Here is a 25,786-nt window from a genome sequence, read left to right on the forward strand (position 1 = left end):
CCCTCTGCACCAGCAAGTTGGCTGGTCTATGCAAAACCTTATACTGCCATCCTATCTGGGAAATCCATGCTAGATGTGAGGCATGGAAGTAATGTGTCCATGAAATGCTGAACTAGCCCAGTGACTAACAATTTGTATATGCAATTGCTTATTCATAAAATTCAAGTGATGATGGCTGTGTAGAGGGCCATGCAAGTCATTGTCTTGTTTGCTCTGTACCTCAGAGAGGATGGGGAAGATGAAACACTGGTAGTGTCAAATCTGGTAGTGGGTCCTCTGCAACAGCATTTATTTCAGACATTAACAAGAACAGGATATGGTATGCTGGGTTAACTGTTTGTTTACTTCAGAATTTTTGGGAAAAGCATAGACCAGCAGAGATCATTCTTACCACTTCTCAGCCTTTTCGCTAAGGTCAAGTGTAGTATCTGTTCTAATCAGTTTTATCAGTTTAGTAAGTTAGGTGAGCACAGACATGTACCATGCAAGTGCACAGATAATGATGATAATAAATTCCGGCTTTACCTTTACAGTTCTTTTGAACTTATGCATGGCAGCTGATTGTAAATTACACAGTGCAAAACAGTCTACCCATAGTTTTGACTCAGTTCTGCATTGAGTAAGAAAGCTCCTAATGTTTATGTGACCTGATACAAGTTGGCCACTTAGAAGAGACAACCCCAAAAAAAAAAAAAAACACAATTTTAGAATGCACTTCACAGAACTGGTCTGTAAACATGAAATTGTCTAATCAGCAGGTGTAGATTTAGATTTGTGCCGAGTGAGATACTGATACACTTATGTGGATTTTATAGATTCCATTTCCTTGACAATATCTGAAGATTCACAAAATATGTGATGGAGTGGCTCTTCAGCACTTGTTTAGTAGATATTAACATAACTGAATTTGCTGTTCATGGAGCATGGATCATGGCTAAAAAGGATCAAGAGATCAATCCACCTACCTGGCTATCAAACAGCAAATAAATAAATAAATTATTGCTTCACTTTTTCAAGCCTATTGCATGCATGTTTTTTTTTTTTTTTTTTTTTGTAAGTTCCATTCCTGGTTCATTACTTGGAGGAAGTAACCTTAGTTATAAAAATGATACCAGCTAATAAAGATGTTAGCAGTCTCATGACTACTCATAGAACAGAGAAGAATGGTGTTGCAAATCTATAGTGACATATTAGACCCATGAAACAGTAGTGAATAGGTGCTGGGTTAGCTATTTAGTCATTTTAGTAAAGTAGCAACCACAACTCTTGTGAACAGCAAATAACAATGTTAGTGGCCCAAGCCAGAGGGATGCAGTTATCATGTGCTCTTGCATTACAAGCACAAAAAATATGTACTATTTTTCATACAGTTAAACATTTGTGGGAATGATACACCATATGATCCAAACTGATTGTTACTTTCAAGTTTGGTTAAGTTTCCTTTTTTGTTGTCTGTTTTCCTAGCATAGTGATTACAGAACTCTGGACAGTTTGAAAAGTGAAATACTGAATTAACAGCATGCTGGTTAAAGCAATCAGTTTTACAGCCATTGCTGACTCTAAAAATGTATTTGTTCTAAAGGAAGTCTCTGATTAAAGAATTCCATTTTCCCTAAAGTGCAGCAATTTTGGAACAGATTCTATTAAGGGAATGAAGACAGATCTCCCTACATATAGGGTGCAGAGTGTTCTAACACAGACATAATTGGAAATCTTGACTGTGACATGGAGGCTTCTAAGATTATTATCATGTATAAGGTGATGGTATGCGAGAGCTTACAGTAATTCCTAGAGCAGGAATCGTAATTTGTCTTGTTTCAGTCTGAGATGTGAATTTTAGGCCTGTTGAATTTAACCAGGATTTGTTCTGAAGAAGATCACTCTCAACCACTGCCTTTACTTTGTACGTTTGAAAGGCTTTGAGATTCCTTCAAATTTCTACCCAGTAATAATATATAAGCAATTTCAATAATTTTTAAAAAGAGAATAGTACAGAGCACTGCAGACAATATAAGCATTCCACATTAGATATTTGCTGCTGTTACCAAAACACCCTCTTTTAAGCCCAAAGTCCTGATTTTACAATGGAAATATTTTAAGGCATACAGTTTGTTGAATTGTCTATCTTGGTTCCCTGTCAGAAATTCAGGACTCAGTAATGCATGTCCAGAAACTATGCAATTTTATGTGCAAGTTAACACAAATATTGCAAACTTCACTATTATACGTTTCAAGCATTTTTGGCAGGGTGTCAAGTCCCCCACCCTCTCTACTCACATATACTAACTCTTAGGATCGCCGTACCTTAGAGAAAAGGAAATACTGTGAAGTACAACAATTTCATGTATTTCACTGAAATCACATTAAATTCTTGGAGTTCCAAAGACTGCAGTTATGGTCCTTGAACATACAATGGGAACCCTTTCATCTTAGGGTTAACACATACTACTGCTTCCCCAGCCTAGTATCCAGTATGGGGAGTTCTGTTGAATGAAAGGAAACATAAAAAATGACAAACAGTGCAAGTTTTAGACAGGAAGTATCTTCCATTTTTCTTCTAACCATTGCTGAAAAATGGTATGCTATATATGAGACATCATAGTATGATATGAAACAACGCACACAACTAAAATTCTACAACAATGAGCCATTATTATAGTAATAAAGTGAAGCCATGTCTGTTCTACCTTAGTGGTCAACAAAGTTGATCATCTGTTTAGTCAGAGTTGTTACGCCAGAATTTTGATGTTTTCAGCTGTTTAAATCTTTTAAGTCTTTAAATCCTAAGGCATCCTTCAATAAATTTGAACATGCTATATATTGAAATCATATGGCCTTATTAACAAATATCTGTACATCAGCATGAAATCACAAGAAAACATAAAGTGTAAAACTTACAAACCTTAAAAAAGATATTCTGTTACAATTAAATATAACTGAAACACACACACACACACACACACACACACACACACACACACACACACACACACACACAGCTACTATTTTTTACAATTAAAAAATGTAACTAGCATCCTTCGAAACACCCTCTGCTATGCTTTCCCAGAACTAAAACCACAAGAATGCAACTCACTTGTTGTGCAAAGTTTGTTTACCAGGAAGCATGCATAATGACCTCAAAGGATCTGGGCTGTCAGTCAGCCAGCATTGCTTTAAGCCAAATCTCAAAAGACAGTTAAATAGAACAGCTGAACAGTTGCAGCCCTTCATATTTTTCCAACATGTTTTTTCAAAAAACAGACATAAAATTAACAATAAAAAAGAGTAAAGGACATTTTGTGATTATGATAAAACTAGCAGAATATAAGGCATAACTCAGAACTTGTCATACTGAGTCATATCTGCAAAAACTTGAAGGTTCATGTAACATAGCATCTTGCATGGGCAAGTCAAAGTACTTACTGTGGAGTCAAGCTTTTTATTTACTTCAGAGAAGAAAAGAGGGAAGCACTTTAACTTATTTCTTTGTAAAGTTGGATTCATCTCTGATCCTCCCTCTATTTATTAGTACACCTTCATGTTGTGTTCCTTGCAGGAAGACACAGCAACAAAACATGACCCTACCCGTTTAATGTGCTTTACTTGATCCTGCGATACACAGTTCTTCTTAGAAGTAATAAGCACAAATAATGTGTACAGCATGGTTCTGACAAGCAAAGCATTAAACAACTAATCAACAATTGAAGACATTTAACATGGAAATGATTAGCAAAATGATACATTAAACAAATATCTGCTGCAATTGATATCAACTGTTGTGCAACACTGGAAAAGTAACATAGAAGTTTGTTTCAGTGTATCAGGACAATTATGCTGTTGCAGTGTTGATTGAAAAAAAAAGTGCAGTACTCTGGTAAAATGAGCAAGGTGTGTTACATAACTACAAAATGTAGTATTTATTTGTGTTTAGATTTCTTAACTGGGTCAGTGGACTGGTCCAGGGACACTTTTCAGCTACGACCTGGGTTAGATGAAGAAAAGCAAATTAAGCAAAGCTGCAGAATAGCAAGATTAATGTGACACATAAAAAATCAAAATAAACAATTAAACAAAATTACAAATAACAAAGATTTCAATGCTGTATATATCACAAGTAATTAACAACAGAAGTGGGTTAACAGTACAATAAAATGTGTCCCTTTAAGACAGACACTATTGCTAGGTAGAACAATACAGGGCATAGAAGTGAAAACACGTACTATACCTTATTACCATACCAATGAGTTAAATGACACAAGTACGTTTTGATTTAGGAGGGATAACTTGGAGTATTTGGGGTGGAATATGTAACAGGGGAGGAAGTAGGATGTCATCATGTAGGAGCAAAGCCATGGGGCTCTATACTGAGCTGTAGCAGGTAAAAGGGTGAGTGGCACAGGGGGAAGGGAGAAGATGCTGAGGTCAGAAGAGGAAGGTGTGGGTGATGGGTAAGTTAAAGGAGTGACATGAAAGAAATGAAAGTGGAGGAGTGAAAGCAGCAGTAGAAAAGTAAAGTGTGAAGACAGCTTCTACTTAGTTTCTTCTGTTGGGACCAATTGTCAAATGAAGTACGTGGTGAGAGTTTTTTAGGAATGCCTAGATCTTTGACGTAACGGTACTCATTAAGATCAAAACATTGTTTTTTTAGATTAAGTGATTTGTTAAGTGTCCACCAAATATAAATGCAGCATTAGGCATATGTAAGCAGATTGCTCAGTAAGTTCACACAGACTGAAACTGGCTGACAAATTTTCATCTAACCACACCTAGGCAAAAAACACCAACAGTAAAAGAAATGTTTCATCAAGGATATCATTACGAGGTGCTTGGTATTACATGCAGCTATGGGCTCAGTTTTATATAATCATTCTAGTATGGTCCAAGACATCTGCATTTTTCCTGTTTTTTCTGAGTGGAACACAAGCTAGATTGTAAGGGCCGGAGGAAGGATCCCAACACCATCCGAGTTATTTCACACAGAAGAAACATACAGACTGAATATCAGACATGGACTCATTGTACCGTTCATTTTAATATTATTATTATTATTATTATTAGTGTGATTAGATGCCAAAAGGGATGTGAGATCATTAGACTTCCAGTAATATTTTCTTCAGTGTGGAAAGTGTTCAAATACTGGGAAAGATGTGAGAACCACACAGTATCAGAAATAGTTTTTATTTGGAAATGCTAGCATGATGACAGAGCGAGAAAGGGAACAGGTACAAATAGATGTGAAGGGTATATAGTAAAGACCTGTTTTATGTAACAGAATAATTATGTTTTTTTTCCACTGTGTATAGTGTCTTTGTCATACTGTAAATCATGTATTAAAAATGCAGGGATTTATTAACATCTCCAGTGTAGGCAGTATGACCCTCTGTGGAAAAAAACTATTGCCATGATATATCCCTTTGTGATTCATAGGCAACTTAGGGGCAGTGAGGAAAGACCTCATTATCTGTTAATCTGTATCCCCTGATTTACTACACTTCCATGCAGGACTAGCTTAGTCCTACACGGAAGCACCCATTTAGGAGCAGGATGGCAGCGCACCATGCATATTAATAAGGCGTGCTGCCCGAGCTCCCAGGCTTACACGGAGCGTGTACAAGTGCAGGGGGCATGTCTGAGAGCAGAGCTCTCAGAGTAAACATGCCCCTAGAATGTAGAACAGCAGAAAGTGTTAAGAAATGAGCGAGACCGCTCATAGATTCCACATATCCCCACCAACAGTCCCCCATGTGTACAACAGCAACATTACATAAAAATTAAATGAAGAAATCCTTTTATTCATTTTTTTAAAAAAATCCAAGTACAGCTAACAGTAGGTGTGCGGGTGTGCCCATTGCTTAGCTACAGTTAAAGGCTGAATAGGATAACAAGGAAGATATATGCAAATGAAGCAGCACAGCAATAGTGTAGTGGGCAGAGCATTCGCCTAACGAGCAAGCATTCCCGGTTCGAGTCCCACTATAGCACAGTCTATTTTACATGACAAAGCACATTATAACCAATATTTTTGTTGCAAACCCCACCAAATAACATATATTTATGAACTGGAGTACTGCAGGAAATGCACATGTGAAGTGTCAGTGTCATAATGAATAAGGCACTAGTAAGCAGGTTTAAGCATAAATAAGCAGTAGTAAGCATATGTAAGCACTAGTAAGCGTGTTTAAGTGCGTTTGCGTGGGGTAAGCAATGCCTATACTGGTTAAGCAATTCAGAAGCTAACTGAGTATAAGAAACTGTAACCGGAAGTTAGCAGTGCTTACCTCTGCGCAAACCCACTCAAACCCACTTGCAACTGCTTTAAAGTGCCTTAATCACTCTGTATCCAATGGCCTGTGTTCTGCCCAGCAACAAAATAAACAGCCTCTGCAAGGCTTGAATGCAGGACCTTGCACACCATAGACAAAGTGTTTTACCACTAAGCCATGCCAGATATACATAAATCTGATATTTTCAGAAACATAACATCCAGCCCAGTCATGCAACAGTACAGAGGATGTACACCAACATCTAGATGTTTGTGTGTGTGTAAATATATTAATATCTAAACATATACAACATATCTATATATGTAGTTATATATATAAATATTTAGAAATATATACACACATATATATAATATATGTATATAGGTTCATATGTTCATAGGGTGGTACTAGGCTATCAGCCCTAGGGCCTATACAAGCCTAGCCATAACAATTCCCTGGCTATTTCTTCCCACACTATTTACTTCCCTGGACCCCTGTCTAGCAGGGCAACTGATGTGATCCCTGGGGTGAATTTCCTTTCTCCCATCCAATCGTCAAGGTTCCTTTTGAAGAGGGCCAAAGAGGCACTCTGCTTGACATGTATGGGCAATCTATTCTAGTCTGGGGAGTCTCTGGGTCAGGAACTTATCCCTCCAGCATGTTTTGTTTATTGTGATGACAAGGTTTAGATCCCTGGAGCATGTGGCTCTCAGGGATTGGGATTTCTTTAAGTGTAGCATGTCCAACAGCTCTGGGTTTGACATGGCCTTGTATATTAAGCAGAGATCACCTCTGAGTAGAAGATATGCGACAGAGTACAGCTGGAGTTTTTTAAGGTGGTCAGCATAGGGCATCTGCTTTAGGCCTGTGATTCTTTTAGTGAGGTATTTCTGCGGCCTTTCCAGTTGTTGCAGATGTCTTGAGAGGTAAATACCAAACGGGGCATTGTATTCTATAATGGGTCTAATGAGGGATGATTACAGTGGGACAATGACCTCCTTTTTTCTGGATGAAAAGCCCTTAGTGATGAGGTGTGCCACACAGAAGGATTTCCTGACTGTTGTGGCGATGTGGTTATTGAAGGTGAGACCACTGTCCACCTGTGTCCCTAAGTCTCTTATCAAACTTTCGGTGTTTAGTGTACTGCCACCTATATGGTAATTCACGGATACATGTTTTTTCCCAAAGGGGGTAACTATACATTTCTTGGCATTGAGCTTGAGCCCATGGCTCTGGCACCAAGCATCTGTTTCTGTAAGGCCCTTTTGTAGAGTATCCACATCATTTGGGGATTCAGTAATGGCTCCCAGTTTGCAGTCATCTGTGAACTTTGTTAGCCAGAGTCCCTTAGTGTTGGCCTGTACTTCAGAGAAGTAGATGCCAAACAAGAGCGGTCCCAGGACTAAACTCTGAGGTACTCCACTTGTCACTTGTCTGCAGCTGGATTTGGAGTCGGCTACTTTTCCAGTGTGGGTTCTATCAGTAAGCCAGTTAGCAACCCATTGGGTGACGTAGGGATTAATGCCCAGCTTAGTAAGTTTATCTATGATTCCAGAGTGGGGGATGGTGTCAAAAGCCTTGGCAAGGTCTAGATAGGCTGTGTGGACCACCTTACCCTTGTCCATGGCTCTGGAGACTGATTCGAAGAAGTCAATCAGGTTCAGGAGACAAGATTGGCCCTTCACGAACCCAAACTGGGTGGGGTCCAGTGATTGAAGGTTGCCAATGTCTTTGTTTAAGAGGTCCATGATAATACTCTCCATGGCCTTGCAGATAAGGCTTGTCAGACTGATGGGACGGTAGTTTCCGGGATCCATGGTGGATCCCCCCTTGTGGAGTGGGATAACTGTAGCTCTGCACCACTCAGTGGGCATGAAACCTGAGGTGAGGCTATGATTAAACATGACACTTAGATGAGGTGCCAGTTCATATTGTAGTTCATGTAGTCACAGCCCGGGATGTCATCTGGTCCCATGGATGCTGTATTCTTAGCTTTGGAGAGTGCGTTTTTTACCTGTGTGGCCATTATTACCGGAATTTGGAAATCTTCCGGTATTGAGATAGGCCATTTAGGGGGTGAGAGGGGGGTGAAGTTGGCACTGAATCGATCTGCCAGGATATTGGCAATATCCTTGGGATCAGTATATTTAATGCCATTCTGTTTTAGCTCAGAGCAGATCTGAGCATTGCCATTTGATACGTGACATAGTTATAGAATGCCTTGTGGTTGTCTTTGGAATCTTTGGCAATTTTATTTTCGTAACTAGCTTTGGAGGATTTTATGAGGGATCTCAGTTTCTTACTGAGGATGGTAAGGGAGTTTTTTGCATCCTGGGATTTTCCTCTTTTCTGCAACAGTTTCTTCCTTTTGTTGTAAAGTTTGTTTATGGCAGGGGACCACCAGATTGGCTTCCTTTTTTTGGATGAGAGCATCTTGGTTCTATTTGGGATGGCACGATTCATGAGTGAGTGGATGTGCTCGTACAGTGCCTTAGTGTAGGATTCAGCAGTTGAACTTTCAGTTCCCGTCTGCATGGGTGTCATGAAGTTTGTCACTTCTGACTTGAGTAGCATGAAGTTGGCTTTGGAGAACTTTTTTATTGAGGTTTTCTTACTGGGGGGTGGGAAGTGGATATTAAGGGTGATTAGCTTATGGTCAGACCTGACTAACGAGGGGGTTACCATAGGCGTGGAGCATCGATTTCCCATGTTGGTAATGACCAGGTCTAGGATATTGGAGGCCCTGGTGGGACTATGAATTAGTTGATCCAGGGCGTTGGAATTTATGAATTCCAAGAACTGTTGCGCAAAGTTGTTGGTACATGAGTAGTTTTCCCAGTTAATGGCAGGGTAGTTAAAATCACCCAGTATTAGGGTGTTTGGTTCTATCTTAATATTTACCAGTATGCTTAGAAAGGTGTAGTGAGAATCTTGGGGTATGGTGGGGGGATCTGTAGCAAGCTGCAATTTGGATTGCAGTCTTACCTAGTGTTAGTTACACCTGGAGAATTTCAGACGCATTGTGTTGGGCAACTAGCCTGGTGGTGTGAATATCCTTGGTGAATATTGACACTCCTCCACCTTTAGTGTTTCGGTCCTGGTTTGGTGGCCGAAAAGTGTGGTAAAAGTTGTAGCCTGGTATTGCAGGGGTGCTCTCTGGAGCCTTGAACCAGATCTCAGTTACTGCACAGATATCGATGTTCTCCATTTTTAGGAGTACCTCGAGAGAGTGCATTTTGAGGTTTAGACTTCTAGCATTGAGTAGCATTACCTTCAGATTTTGCATGCTTGTACCTGTTACGGTGGTGGTTTTGTCCTTTGAACTTTGCCTAAAAAGGCACTATAGGGGTGGCAAGAGCCTTAGCCAGTAACCTGAATCCCAGGGGGTGACAGGTGCAGACCATCTCTGGCAAAGCATCGTGGTTTGTCAATCATGTCGTCCCAGGCAGACAGATACTGGATCCCCTTTGAATGACACCAGAAGCTTAGCCTATTGTTGAAGTCAATCATTTTGTCCTTATATTGTGGTATCATTCTGGGCGAAGGCAGGATGCTACTCAGGGCTAGGGTCATACCTGCCTGGGCCACATGATCCGAGAGCTCTTCCATGTCTCTTTTCATGTAGTCCAGGGAGGTATGTCTCAAGTCATTCACTCCAACATGGACAATGACAGAGTCATATTTGTACTTGTAGATAGCAATGGTAGATTAACAAAAACAAATATGTCCACATGCACCATTAATGGGGTTGAGATGCCCCAAACAATATACGTCATGTATGAATAGGCATACCCCCCACCACAGCTAAACACGTCCGCCTTCCAATACACAACCAAGTGTTACAGATCCCATAAGCAGGACCTGACATGACATGGGCACAATATGTTAACAGTACTACAACCCACCTATATGATGTCAGGCTGGTATTGGTAACATATCATGCAGTACAGTCTGGCTCCCATAGGAAATGTAAAATGTGGAAGCTATCAACATCCCCAGGACACAAACACATATATGCAGATACAGATATATACACACACACACACACACACACACATATATATATATATATATATATATATATATATATATATATATATATATAGATATACATGTGACTACACATACACACGCAGAGATATGTACAGTAAGATACATATGTAGAAGGTGCACACAATACGGAATGGCCACTATGCCTACAGTTCACACCTGAACAATGGGATGCTGTATGGGCCACCCATACAAATTACAATCATTGCCTGCAACATATACCCACAGAGAGGTCATAGAAAAAACACCACATACGGGTTTGGAGAAATGGAAAAACCTTTATTTGTGTACTATTACAGCTCTATATGTCATGTCATATAGCTGTTCAGACACTGACATCCATATAAACACAGTAATGCAACTGTGAAACAGTTATACTAATACAGTAATCTGGAAAGGTTCACAACTGTTGCTGTCCAGGCCAAGGCCTTCAAATTGTACAATAGTAAAGACAGACTGGGTCACAGGATACCAAACAATCAACAGTATGTAATGCAGGAGTATAGTTCAGCAGCCTCTATCTACACTCTGTACAAAATCACTAGGTGGTAAAGACTTCAGTTGACCAAATGGGATAATGGCATAACTGACACCATCACAAGCATACTGACAAACAGAACAGTCTGTATGGCAGGAGGCAGTAGGTCTGCATTAACCCAATTTATGTGAGTAATGTAAATATAGGTGAAGTATATTGTACTGTACATCCAGATACCTTAAGGCAGCTCACCCCTGATACCCCCACATTTTGTAACAGCCTAGATCATTTATGGTGCATCCCCCCCTAGACTCAATAATACAGGGCCATATACCACTGTTACATACACTGGCCTCTGGAGTACATAAGGGCACACGTGTATTGTGTAGTTGAAGCCCACACATATATGGCCCCAGCCCCACCATATGTGTGGGGGATACAACAGCAGTGGACTGATGGCAGAAATGGCAGTGTGATATACACACAGCCCACTACAGAGCAACCTCTGACAGCATATCATATGTGCAAAGCTTGGTATGTAGGTGGAGGACAGAGGCTGGAACATAGGCCCATATGTGGAGAAATGTTGCCATACACTAAGCAAGTTGCTGGTATCACAGGATAGTCTGCAACATACCCTTAGCCAGGGAATTGAGGTTAGAAACATAAATGGATACAGCCATGTACCAATAGCACTCAACACACACACTGCCAGTGAAATATCTGACACAGGACCTGTGTGGTAGACAGACAAAACATGATAGGCACACCTCTGGCCACCAAGAGGATAAGCCCACAGTTGAGAGCTATGCAGACAGACTGCATTCCAAGGTAAACTAGTATGTACATACACACCCTGTAACACCAGTACTATACAAAGCATAACACAACTCTACTCACATTCTGTCTATAGTTCAGGAACCTCCTACAAATATGCAGCTGGCCTGAGTGTGCCAGTTCCCCTGGAAGAGGTATTGCTATCTGCTGTCTGCAACACTGATGCCCACACACAGGAAGGATGTCCATCACACAGAAAAGGTAAAGGGACCACTCCCACATGATGTAGGGATTTATAGTAAGTGGTTGCCATGACAGTAGTAATTGGAAATACACACAGCAAGCTGCATGCAGTTAACAAGTGTAGGACACTGACTGGTGCAGAGGCCATCACATGATCAAGTGCATCACCTACTAAAGTCAGGCTGCAATCTACCCTAAGCAGCTCAATCCATTCACTGGAGAGAGAGAGAGAGAGAGAGAGAGAGAGAGAGAGAGAGCAAGCAAGCAAGCAAGCAAGCAAGCAAGCAAAAGCAGAAAAAAAAACATACAGCTCAGCAAACTAACAGCTGAAAACGAAACGCAAGCATTTAGTCAGCTGCCATTCATAAATACATCATTCCCACAAGAGGTATGTGAAATATATGTACATGTATTAGAATGTAGTACCTGGTCCACCGTAATGTGATAGATGATGTGGAATGAGTTATATGTGCCATCAGGTGTTGTGATGATGTTCAACTGAACAACTGCTAAGGACAATAGTGTTTATCCCTGTGGGTAGTGGGCCATAGCTGTTAACTGTGCAGGTCAGCACTGACAGACAAGATGTAAGCCATCATAGTGGGTGTTGTGTAATGGGGATTATATATATCATGTGGCCAATAGCTGGTGGTGGAAGTAATGCCATTATGATGGACATGTGGGAGCCATGGACCACCACTGGCAGGATACTCAGGTGAATCTGTAATGTAGCATGCCGGAATGCCATAGGTGTGTAATAGGGTTACCTGCAAACAGGTCCCACATATACCCCACTAATGTCAGGCCGTGTCCATATGTGGCACCTGTCTGTGTTGTAGCAAGGCAGAACAGTGCAGCTGTGCAGGAAGGTATTGTGAGATTTTGGAGCTGATGTCTGAATGTATCCCACATATAGGTATGCATATGTGTACATATGTCACATATATAATATAAAAGGATAAATGTATATCAGCATGTATGCCCAGAAATATACATATACCCATGTGTAGACATATATATGTGCACATATATATGAATTCACATATATCTACACATATATAAATATATACCTATATGCTCATGTCTACATATGTACATACACAGACACAAATAGATATGTATGTAAAGAGATGTCCCCTATATCATTACCACAGTGATGTGTGCTATGTGCAAGGCAGCAGCACACATAGCAATACACACAGATATCTACAGCTGGCAGTGTGTGCACCATGGACGGGTATGTCACATGTTAGTCCCTTTTTAGCACCACACTGCAGTATGCAATGGGAATATGGAGAAGTACGGCAGATACACATGTGGAGGTGGTCAGGATTGGTAGATATAGAGGACAGTCTAGTCTACAGGGGTGGTATGTGACACATGTGGTGGGTAAACACCATGGATGGTGTGTGTGGTCTGTGATGTGAATGCCCCATAGTCCCCAATATGGGCACAATGGGAACAAGGCTCCCACCAACTGCCACTCACAACAGCAGTCTGGTGCCAGGTCTGGAAGCTGAGCAGGAGGAGCATTTTGGCTGTGTGAATGTGTACTGGGTGCCTCAGACTGATGTAGCACATCCCTCATGTGTTTGTGGAGCCCGGTATGGAACAAACCCTAGAACTGAGCTCAGGGGACAGGAACATGTTGGTGTGTGCCCTGGGGGGGTGGCAACATCCCCTGGGTGGTTCCACCTGATGGTGTTGCTGTAACAGTACATGAGGAAGCCCCAGGTTGGCACACATGTGATGTGGCCAGGTATCCTGGTCAGATTGGTGTGGAGAGGTGGATCAGCTGGCCAATAGAATGTATACATGTTACTGTGTCACAGTTATAGTACATTTGTTGGTAGTAAAAGTCTATACAATCCCGGTACATGTCCAACAGCATGCATAGATCCCCCCAATAACACAGACAGTCAGATGTGCAGCAATCTCAGAGCAGCCATACCACTGGAATATATGTAACCATAATGGCCCTGACAATGGCATGCAAATGAATAGTCTGTAACAGGCCAACAATGTTAGTGTCCACACAGGGGACATGGCTACAATCACATAGCAGAAGGTGTGGTACAATACACAATTTGTCCAAACGGTAGTTAAGATGTAGCCATAACTTTTGAGTTGTGTGTGCAGTCTGTTGAAACTGATATGGTGGGGGGGGGATGACAGAGATGTGTATTATGAATTGTGGTAACCTTGCCATATGAGTTGCTCAGGCCTGTTTCCATCTTCATGTCTTTCAGGCAAGATGTCACACATCAGGTTACCCATGTATTCAGCGGATGAAAATGAGGTCATCATCAACCACCTTGTACAGCACTACCAGGTTCTTTTTGGCAGGAGAGCCCATGACCAGCAGGAGTGGACCACCCTGCGGAATGATCTAGTCCACAGGGTCAATGATGTCGGCCTACATAACTGCAGTTATGAGCAGGTCTGGCATCATTGCAGCAACCTGCTTTGCAATGCCCATCAGCGTGCTGCCGCAGTCCAGGGGAATCACCTCGCCACAGGGGGGCCATGCCATCCATCCCCCCGACACGTGTGAAGGAGCTCCTGGCCAGTCTCATGGCACCTGCCCATCCGGAACACCAACAATCACTGGACCCCTTTGTGGAGTTGGGTGTCACCCATACACTAGCCGAGGAGCATGCAGGTAAGGACACAGAGCACATCAGTAGACCACTGTTGTGTAAATATCTGCAGTGGTACAGGTAGATAATGCATATCTGACATGTCATAGATATATTTTGTTGCTGCATTGTAGTGATAAACAGATGTCTAGATGTGGTAGTATTGAGGGAATTTACCATTGATGTATGGTAGTACTGCACCCAGCCTGTATCAGTGCCGCAAGTGTGGCCACTGACATTCCATCTCTTATGTAGGTTCCTCCGGGGTAACAACAAGGCAGCAGCCTGTAACTGGTGAGTATGTCTTATGTAAATGCATGTCAACACACTGGACATGCAATGGTGATGGTATATTCCATGCACACATCTAACACACCTACCCTGAATGCATGCTGTACATGTGCATATATTGTTGCTGTGAAATGCACGGTCTCACAGGGGCAACCACGATGGGGTATTGAAAGGGTATGTTACACACCTGCATGACAACTAAGATCTTGTCATTGCAGAATGTGTCCACAGGGAGTAACATATTGTTCGTAGACATGGCCTACAGTAGTGACATGTTCTGAACAACACCCATATGCAGTGCAACACCAGTGTATATACCTGTAGGACAATGCCAACTGCTGCAGAGATACACTATGGCATAAGACATTACAGTAGTCCACATTATCAGCTGGGTCTAGGCTGCAACATGTTGTGTTCAGTGTATGGGACACTGCAAGCTGACACAAATGTGTAAGGCTTACCTGTCATGCATCTGCATAAAAGCTGAGGGGGGGGGTCTCAGCATGACACACCAGTGCAATACAGCAGGGGTCCTAAGGATGGTAGGAATGGCCCTATCTGCATATAGTCAGGCTCAGGACCTGTGGCAGTCATAACCCTACCCACATTGCAATAGTAATGGCATTATGTGAAGACCATGGGATGTGCACATGAGTAGACCTTGCAATCATGCAGAATAGGGGGAAAATGTGTAGGGTAGGCTGAACATACACTGGCAATTGCAGAAGCCGCATGCTGGTATATCCCTGCCATGATCAGTGACTGCTGTAGTACACACAACAAGAGATATGATAAACCATCATGATAAGGGTGTGCACACATATGCCCACATGGTGTGTATGCATTGTGGTTAGCAGCTACACACCTAACACAATCTGTAGACACTGCATGTGAAAGTACAGGGCATATGTTACATACCGGGCTTGTGTACTGCTAAGATATGCAGTGCTGTGGTCCCATGGCAGATCACAGATGTGTGTGTAAAATCAATAAGGGTGTGTACACCCCCCATAGCCATTGTATTCTCCGATGGTTGTCAGTGTAAGCATTTCTGCAGTAGTCATACATGGTCTGTTGATGTTGACAGCTGTAAATCAGGCATCAGGCATTCACCAATGACAACAGTACACATATCATCCCAGGTACGTGTTGCTAAAACACATAGGGGCTGTGAGAGGTACAGCTGACATAACTGACACAGTACTACACATTCCACAATGGGTTGTACATCTGTGAGTTGTGGTGCACAGTGCATGGCAGGGTGCAGAATAGGGTGCACAGCAATACTGTGTACATGGGTGCAGTGGTATCCAGGGGAAGGGGCATCACATAGTCACAGCACATGCATCATACACATGTATACTATTGCTAGCATGGATTGACTATAGCTGAACTGCATGTTGTTCTGTACCATGTGTTCTGCATGTTGGCAGATGGGTAATAGGAGGACTGTGTGTACGATCATTGTGCAACTTCACCTGTATGTGTATGTGTGTGTGTGTGTGTGTGTGTGTGTGTGTGTGTGTGTGTGTGTGTGTGTGTGTGTGTGCGTGTATCCTGGTGGTTAGTTAGTTTGCCTGCAGGGTCACTCTGGTGAAGTGGTGGGAGGTAGATGCATGTATGATGCTTGTGTGCATGTGTGTGTGGCCATGTATGCACATGTGTGATTGTGGGGTGTTCATACAGCTGTACCACCCTTTGGGACCATGCAGTACATGGACACGGAGTGCCACATTACACACCAGGAATACCTGTCATGTACTCACAGGACAGCAAATAGTATAGACTGCTGTAGTACACACAACAGGAGGTATGATAAACCATCATGATAAGGGTGTGCACATATATGCCCACATGGTGTGTATGCATTGTGATTAGCAGCCACACACCTAACACAATCTGTAGACACTGCATGTGAAAGTACAGGACATATGTTACATACCAGGCTTGTGTACTGCTAAGATATGCAGTGCTGAGGTCCTATGGCAGATCACAGATGTGTGTATAAAATCAATAAAGGTGTGTACACCCCCCATAGCCATTGCATTCTCTGATGGTTGTCAGTGTAAGCATTTCTGCAGTGGTCATACATGGTCTGTTGATGTTGACAGCTGTAAATCAGGCATCAGGCATTCACCAATGACAACAGTACACATATCATCCCAGGTATGTGTTGCTGAAACACATAGGGGCTGTGAGAGGTACAGCTGACATAACTGACACAGTACTACACATTCCGCAATGGGTTGTACATCTGTGAGTTGTGGTGCACAGTACATGGCAGGGTGCAGAACAGGGTGCACAGCAATACTGTGAACATGGGTGCAGTGGTATCCAGGGGAAGGGGCATCACCTAGCCACAGCAAATGCATCATACACATGTATACTGTTGCTAGCATGGATTGACTATAGCTGAACTGTATGCTGTTCTGTACCATATGTTCTGCATGTTGGCAGATGGGTAATAGGAGGACTGTGTGTATGATCATTGTGCAACCTCACCTGTATGTGTGTGTGTGTGTGTGTGTGTGTGTGTGTGTGTGTGTGTGTGTGTGTGTGTGTGTGTGTTTGTATCCTGGTGGTTAGTTAGTTTGCCTACAGGGTCACTCTGGTGAAGTGGTGGGAGGTAGATGCATGTTTGATGCGTGTGTGCATGTGTGTGTTTGTGTGTGTGGCCATGTATGCACATGTGTGATTGTGGGGTGTTCATACGGCTGTACCCCCCTTTGGGAACATGCAGTACATAGACATGGAGTGCCAAATTACACACCAGGAATACCTGCCATGTACTCACAGGACAGCAAATAGTATAATATGGTCTGTAGCATGGAACAGGCATCCAGAGGGTAGGTAGACTCCAGGTACATACTTAATATTGCAGTCAGCAGAGATGTGACCTACAACCCACGTATGCAGCTCTACAGATGCATTGGGGAAGTAACAGTCAACACCAGGGAGTGTATCCAAATATTACAGCTGACACATGATGGGCTGATTGAGCAGCATATCTGGCATGTACTGAGCATTACGTACACATAACACACCAGTAGGAGCTATTATGGGTACATCATAGTAGCCCACACATATAAGGGCCATACACATCATTCCGGCCATACAGTGGGTGCATAATGAATGACAGCATTGAGGCCATGTAAATCCACTACACAGAGATCAGGCAGGTAACGTAGCAAGAGGCCTTGTGTTGTGGCCGCTTGTGTGGGCATTTAGAGGACTGTGATGTTAATGAGTGGTATCAATGTGCGTATGTTAACAAGTGTGATGCAGGATGGGGTAACACATGGACATATACATGGAACTGTCTGTAAAGCCATGGACAGGTAGGTATTACGGAGATGTGTGTGTGTGTGTGTGCGCGTGTGTGCGCGTGTGTGTGTGTGTGTGTGTGTGTGTGTGTGTGTGTGTGTGTGTGTGTGTGTACTGTTAGGCAATGCTGTACAGGTTTTAAAGTGCATTTATTGTTTTCCCCCACAGATGGCGAGGTGGGTCAGGCCCCCTCTTGCATCCAATCTGATGTATGTGTCCATACAGACACCGATGATGATGATGATAATAATGTAGAGGCACAGGTGGGGTTGTCAGGGGCTGACACTGCGCCAACATTTGACATCCCCCTTTTAGCCACCTCACAGTTACAGTGCCTATACACACCCCATCACCAGTGGTCATAGCAGAGGGACAGCTGGCATTCAGTGGCAGTGCACAGGAAAGTGTGGCAACCATGCCGACTGTGTCCAGTTGCAGCGGGCATAGCCAGATGTCTGGCAGGCTGCCACATAGGCGGATATCCCAGGGTGCTCGTAGTAGGGCCGATGGACATCATGCCCCTAGCATAGGTGACATAGCTGCAACCAGCAGAAGCATGTTTCAGGCTGTAATGGCAATGCAGGCACATATTGAGCATTACACCAGACAGGGCCTTAGGCTGCAGAGGGCTGCTCTCGCATCTGTAAGCGACAACCTCCGTGAACTGTCGGGTGGCATCCATGCTTCTACCAAGCAAGCAGATAGATGGCATGATGAGATGATGGCCCTCATCAGCTGTTGTGTGTCCGTGCTTCAACGTGTGGTGGGGATGCGGTGACACCCACATGGACGTTGGCCAGCAACAGCTGGCAGTCAACATGGGCATGCTAGGACACCAAGGGGCTCCTGTAGTGGCAGTAGCAGCCTCAGCAGTTCAGGGGGTGTGCTGTCCACACCACACCACAGCAGGCCATGTGCCCATGGTCCTGGCCAGTCCCAGGAGGGAAGTGGTACCAGCGGACAAATGTCATCAGCAGGTGAGAGTAGCACTTCAATGCCTGTACCTGGATGTACCTGCGGAACCCTTGGCAGGCACAGTCCACGTGTCCATGGCCGGAGGCAGTGAACTGCACACCCTGCCAGGTATGGTCTGCATCTGTTCATCAACACCTGTGTAGGCCAGTCACAAGGCAGAACTGTGTGCATGCATACCCACACACTATGCAAACACACCTAGGGCAACCTCATACCTACACACACCACATCACCTCAGCCATTGCCCCAGAGTACACTACTCACCCACAAACATGGTGTGAAATGTATGGCCACCCCTCGGCCTCTGACAGACCAACACCACACCCTGTGCATATGATGTTACCTGTGTCCCATCCCTGTCATCCATACCATCGATGCAGGGACAGGCTGATATGGTTCTGATGCACATGGTGACTGTACACCAGTGTACCACAGTCCTGCAGTGTAACATGTTGTAGGGAGTAGAGCGTGAGGCATATTTGTCAGGTAGTGTAGCCATCCAACAATGATGCCTTCTAGCTGTTAGTAACACCGTTTGGTTGTATTCTCTAAAATGATATGCAATTGTGTTGTAGGCGTACATGTGTCAGCATGAGGATGCCCTGTGAGTATACTGATACCTGTGCCCCACCCATGTCATCCATACCATCGCTGCAAGGACAGGCTGATATGGTTCTGATGCACATGGTGACTGTACACCGGTGTACCACAGTCCTGCAGTGTAACATGCTGTAGGGAGTAGAGTGTGAGGCATATTTAGCAGGTAGTGTAGCCATCCAGCAATGATGCCTTCTAGCTGTTAGTAACACTGCTTAGTTGGGGTCCTCTAAAATGATATGCAATTGTGTTGTAGGTGTACATGTGTTGGCACAAGGATGGTCTGCAGTCATATTGCACAACGGGGTATGTCATTGTGCTGACACCATGGCAGTGACATATCTGGGGTACAGTCAAACACATTTCACAGGTTACTATACCGGGTACTGCCTGTGCCACATGGACAGGTGGCCTGCTGAGGCATGTATACCCTGCAACCTGATGTAGACCCATCCACATACACGCACATTGTTACTTGCCAACACTGGGACTAGACCCCTACCTAGCAATGTCGTGATACTGACATGTGTGGCTTACATTGCACAAACACTGCCCTAACCAATCTGTATCCAACAGACCTTGTTCTGCCCAGCAACAAAATGAATAGCCCTTGTAGGTCTTGATCTCAGGACCCTTTACACTGAAGTCACAACACTTAACCACTATGCCATGACCACTGTGGAGACAGCTGTTGTTTTACCAATATAGCTGTCATTACACATATTGAGTAGTACTGAACAATTGCCTTTACTTCCTAGATTGTGTAGTCCTTGTTATTAGTATGACTGTTGCATTACATATATTGTTTTATCATAATGTACACATAGCAGATACATACGGTGGGATACATGTGGGAGGGTATACACAAAGTACAGTTTTGTACCTACCATAAATGTAGATGTTCGAGGGCTATTACAGCTGCAGTAATCACATATGGGTTTTCAGCCATCAGGCGGTCCCTCGGTCGGCCGAATTCCAAAGTCTTGGTCCGGCGTCAGTTGTTGTCGCGTACTCTTCTGACGTCAGGAAGGCTAGAGTATATAAGACACAGCCGACGCCATCTTCTTCAGTCTTTCTTTCCCCAGATGTCAGGTGCCCCCAGAAGGAAGGCAATACATAAATAAATCTAATCCACAAAAGTAAGCAAATAATACATAGCAGGATAACCCAGTCAGCAGGTATGAAGAGGTATTCAGACCCCAAGGTCTTACCAAGTGGGGAAGGAGGGTGGGAAACCTGCACTGCAGCTGTAATAGCCCTCGAACATCTACATTTATGGTAGGTACAAAACTGTACTATGTTCATCGTGCATTACAGCTGCAGTAATCACATATGGGTAGAATCCCAAAGCTATGCATAGGGTGGTAGGTACTATACGGAACTGGGTTGAGCTAGAATGCCCTGCAAAACTGCAGTGGCAAATCCTGCTCTTGTTCTGGAGTATAAAGGCAGATGGTAGTGTTTTGTGAAGGTATGTACAGAACTCCAAGTGGCTGCCTCCAAGATATCTTTAGTAGGCACTCCTCTGAGGAAGGCTGTAGAGGTGGCTGTGGCCCTAGTGGAGTGAGGTCTGATACCAGTAGGGACAGGCTTTCCATGATAGGAATAACAAAAGCGTATGCAGTGACCAATCCACTTGGAAATGGTCTGTTTGGTAACAGGTTTCCCTTGACCCCCCACAGCATAGGAAACGAGGAGTTGATCTGATTTTCTGAAGGATTTGGTTCTGTCCAAGTAATAACGTAGCTGCCTATGGATGTCTAAAGAGTGTAGCAGCCTTTCCCTTTGTTTTGAGGGTTAGGGTAAAAGGTAGGAAGGTGTATGGCCTGGTTTAAGGCTACCCTAGATACCACTTTAGGCATAAAGGAAGGGTTGGTACGAAGGGAAACCCTGTCCTGATGGAAGATGAGGAATGGCTGCACCGCCATGAGGGCCTGTAACTCAGAAACTCTACGAGCTGAAGTGATGGCCAGTAGAAAAGCTGTTTTCCAGGACAGATATTGTAATTCTGTTGAAGCAGCAGGTTCAAAGGGAGGTAATGTCAATTTTTCTAGTACGTAGTTAAGGTCCCAAGCTGGCACTGGCTGTTTCCTTGGAGGCCTTATGTTCTTAGCCCCTCTGAGGAACTGTCGTAGGAGTGGGTGCGAGAATAAAGGAGGATCCATGTTGAATTCTGCAGAGATTGCTGAGGCATGTATTTTGATTGAGGAAAATGAAAGTCCATTGCTCAAAAGTTCAGCTAGGTACTGCAAAATCTGAGGTAGGTTCAATTTTCTAGGGTCCTGCCCTCGTTTTTCATTCCAACAGCAAAACCGCTTCCATTTTGTGGAGTAAGCTTTTCTAGTAGATGGTCTTCTGGCCTCCAAAATGACATCCTGCACCTCTTTGGAGAGTAGAGTCTGATGTGATGCTAAGGAATTTTCCATGCAGCGAGACTGAGAGTTTTCAGCTGACTGTGTAGGGTTTTGAAATTGTTCTGCGTCAGCAGTAGAGGTGTTAGAGGCAGGGGCCACGGAGGAGTGTGTGTTAGGCTCCTCAGGAGTGGATACCAGTGTTGTCTCGGCCAGTCTGGAGCAATCAGTATCATCCTCGGCTTGTCTGTTCTTACTTTCAAAAGTACCTTGGGCAGAAGAGGTAGAGGTGGGAATGCATAAACTGACCAAGTTGTCCATCTGAAGGAAAGAGCGTCCACTTTCCAGGCCTTTGGGTGGAAGGTCCTTGAGCAAAACCTTTTTAATTGATGGTTTCTGTGGGAGGCAAAAAGATCTATATCTGGCCTCCCCCACGCTTGAACAATCTCTGTAAACACCTGTGGATGTAGCTTCCATTCATGAGGATCCGTCATATGTCTGCTCAGAGTGTCTGCCACTGTGTTTTCCATTCCTGGCAGGTACTGTGTTTGAAGTTCTATTTGTCTTTCCAGAGCCAGGTTCCAAAGAGTCATGGCTAGTCTGCACAAGGGGTATGAATGAGTTCCTCCTTGTTTGTTTATGTACCACATTACAGTGGTGTTGTCTGTTCTTATGAGCAGTTGTCCTGGATGCAGGAATTCTCTGAACGCTGTGATTGCATTTATTACTGCCAGCATTTCTTTTTGATTGATGTGAAGGTGCTTTTCTTTTTGGGGCCATCTGCCCTGAATGCACCTGTCCTTCATGTGCGCTCCCCAGGCGTAGTCTGAAGCGTCTGTGGTTATGACTTGTGTAGCTTGAGGCTTGCAGAATGGGAGGCCTGTGTTTACTTGGCATGCTTGGGCCCACCATATGAATTCCTTTTGAAGACAGGGAATTATTGGAATCACCGCTTCCAAGCTGTGACTGTGTTGAGACCATAGATTTTTTAGGTACCATTGAAGTTTCCTCATGTGCAGCTTTGCGCATGGGATTAGAAGAATGCAAGATGCCATGAATCCCAGAGCCTGCAGGATTTTCCTTGCAGTAAGCCTGGTACTTTTTGCAAGTATTTTGAAGTACTGAGATAATTGCCCTTGTTTTTCTGGCGTAAGGTAGGCCATCTGGGTGTTTGTGTCCAAGTTGGCACCCAGGAAGGTTATTTTCTGAGAGGGTGTTAGCTTTGATTTCTCCTTGTTGATGGTGTATCCCAGAGAAAGCAGTAACCGTGTCACATATGCCAGGTGTTTCAGAAGTATGTGTTTGCTGTCCGCTTGGATCAGGCAGTCGTCCAGATAAGGGTAAATTTGTATCCCTTGAAGTCTGCAGTATGCAATCACTGATGCCAGGCACTTGGTGAATACTCTGGGTGCAGTAGATAAGCCAAAGGGCAATGCAGAGAATTGATAGTGGTTTGAACCTGCAAGAAATCTGAGGTATCTTCTGCAACTTTGTCTGATTGGGACATGCAGGTATGCCTCCTTGAGGTCCAATGTTACCAGCCAGAACCCCTTGCCCAGCATGGGAAGGAGTTGCTGTAATGTGAGCATCTTGAATTTTGGCACGAGAAGAAATGTGTTTAGGATGGATAAGTCCAGTATGGGTCTCCAGTCGCTTCCTTTTCTTGGCACCAGGAAAAGCCTTGAATAAAAACCTTGTGCTTGTTGGTGCGTAGGTACCTTTTGTATAGCCCTCATGTTTAGGAGCTTTGTAATTTGCAGTTGTGCCTCTACCCTTTGATTTTGTGGTAGATTTGGCATGCCTCTCATTTTTGGAAGAGTGTGAAAATGGAATTTGTAGCCTCTGTTTATAATGTCCAGAATCCATTTGTCTGTTGTGACAATATGCCAATTGTTTGCAAATAGTGCCAGTTTCCCTCCCAAAGGTGCTGCCAGTTGAATTTTGCTTGGCATGGAAATGAGGGAGTCATTGAGTCTGCTTCCTGTACTGTTGTGCACTATCATCACCACCTCTTGGTGCTGGAGATTGCCATTGTCTGCCTCTATAGGGCCCTTGGGCTTGTCCTCTGCCCCTTCCGCGTCTGTATCTGCCTCTTTGGGGCTTGTCAGTGGCTGGAAAGGACCAGTTTTTTGAAGGCCAATTCCTGCTGAACCGTGGTGGCTGGACCTGTAAGAAAGCTTTGACAGTTTGCATAGATTTTGCTTTTTCTTCCATTTTACGTAATATATCCTCAGCATTACTACGAAAAAGAACATCCTTATGTAAAGGTGCATCCAGAATATTTGCTTTCACATGGTCTGGCAGATTTTGTTCCCTAAGCCATGCATGTCTGCGAATGACTGATCCGGTAGCGGCCGCTCTGCTGGAGGCCCCTAGGGCATCATAACCACATTGTAAAGTGCGCTTACCCACTTGCTCTGCACTATGCATCATATCCTGCAACTCTTTTATATCTGGTTGTTCAGGTTGTGACATTTTGGTCTTTAATTGTGATAACAGGAATTGTTGATATTTAATCATATGAAACTGGCAGTTTAAGGCCCTCATGGCTAGGGTGGCCGAGGTATAAACCTTCTTACCCCACCTTTCTAGAGATCTAGATTCCCTTTCCGCAGGAAGTGGATTCTAGGCCTTAATTCCTTTAGGGCCTTGAGAAATAGTTTCAGGATCTGCATTATGGCCTTTGTAGAGGAACTGATGAGAATTAGGTACTCTGTAATACCTATCCGGCTTAACTGGTGCAGGAGGCAGAGAATCAGGATTAAGGCAAGCCTCCGAGTAAACATCATCCAATACCTCCAAAACAGGAGGAATAGCCAAAGGTCTATGCTGAGGTAACCAGAGAAATTCCCTAAGCCTTTTCTTGGAGTCTGAAAAGTCTTGGCCTTCCCAGTGGAAGTGCTCTCTCAAAGAGTGTAAGGTTTCCCCAAAAGAAAAATCCTCAGGGGGGGATACAGAAGGAATAGACTGCTCTGCATCCGAATCCTCGAAAGGGGAATAAGAGTGTTCTTCAGCATCAGAGTGATCTGATAATATGGATCCCTGGTCAGAAGAAGGGGAATCCTCCTCTACTCTGGGTCTCTTGTCCGGAGGGGCCTGGGAGCCTCTGATAAGAGTGATAAGGTCCTCAGCCATTTTAAGCATGTGCTTCTTAGGCATGGGCCCAGGTGATGGGCCTTGTGTAGCCGGCCTAGCATGGTGCCTGGCTGTTTTGGATTTAGTGAAGGCCTTGATAGAGAAAGATGATGAAGGCCTAAATACACCATGGGTGGATGTAGATCTATCCACATTGGCAGGCTCGACATATGCAGGGGCTTCGGTTGTAGTCTGGGAAAGGGCCGAAGAACCAGCGGTCTCGGGTACAGAAGACCCCGCTGAGGGAGTGTCGTCGGTAGTCAGGGACTGCAAAGGTGTCTCACTGAGAACCGGACCACGTGGAGCCTGCTTCGGCGTGGTGTCGGTGGAGACCGCGGTCCTCGTCTGGCGGTCCTTTTCTTTGCGTTTTTTGGGCAAAGCGGTAGTCGGAGTATCCGACGACATTTTATAATTAAACGCTTTACCAAAAAAGTGCTGGGCGAACTCCGCCCGACGCTTGATAGTGCGTTTATTGAAGGTAGCGCAAAAGCGACAGCCCGAGACGTCGTGGTCTGGGCCCAAACAAGGTATGCAAAGGGAATGGAAATCCTTATGCGGTATTTGCTTCCCACAAGAAATACAATTATTAACTTTTTCTGACATCGGTCTGAGGCAAGAAAAGATTCCCCAACGGGGTACTTAGCTTTAATGAAGACTTCGGTT

The 25,786-nt window shown here is 43.9% G+C and overlaps 1 protein-coding gene and 1 pseudogene across 1 annotated transcript in view; one reads left to right on the forward strand and one right to left on the reverse strand.

Moving 5' to 3' along the window:
- Positions 1 to 25,786, reverse strand: part of LOC122792425 (protein disulfide-isomerase A6-like) — a 907,246-nt gene that overhangs the window by 91,086 nt on the left and 790,374 nt on the right. The window lies entirely within an intron of this gene.
- Positions 390 to 596, forward strand: LOC122792503 (annotated as a pseudogene).

This window comes from Protopterus annectens, chromosome 1.part2 (assembly GCF_019279795.1).
Source record: "Protopterus annectens isolate FY-2018-M chromosome 1.part2, PAN1.0, whole genome shotgun sequence".
Classification (NCBI taxonomy): domain Eukaryota; kingdom Metazoa; phylum Chordata; order Ceratodontiformes; family Protopteridae; genus Protopterus; species Protopterus annectens.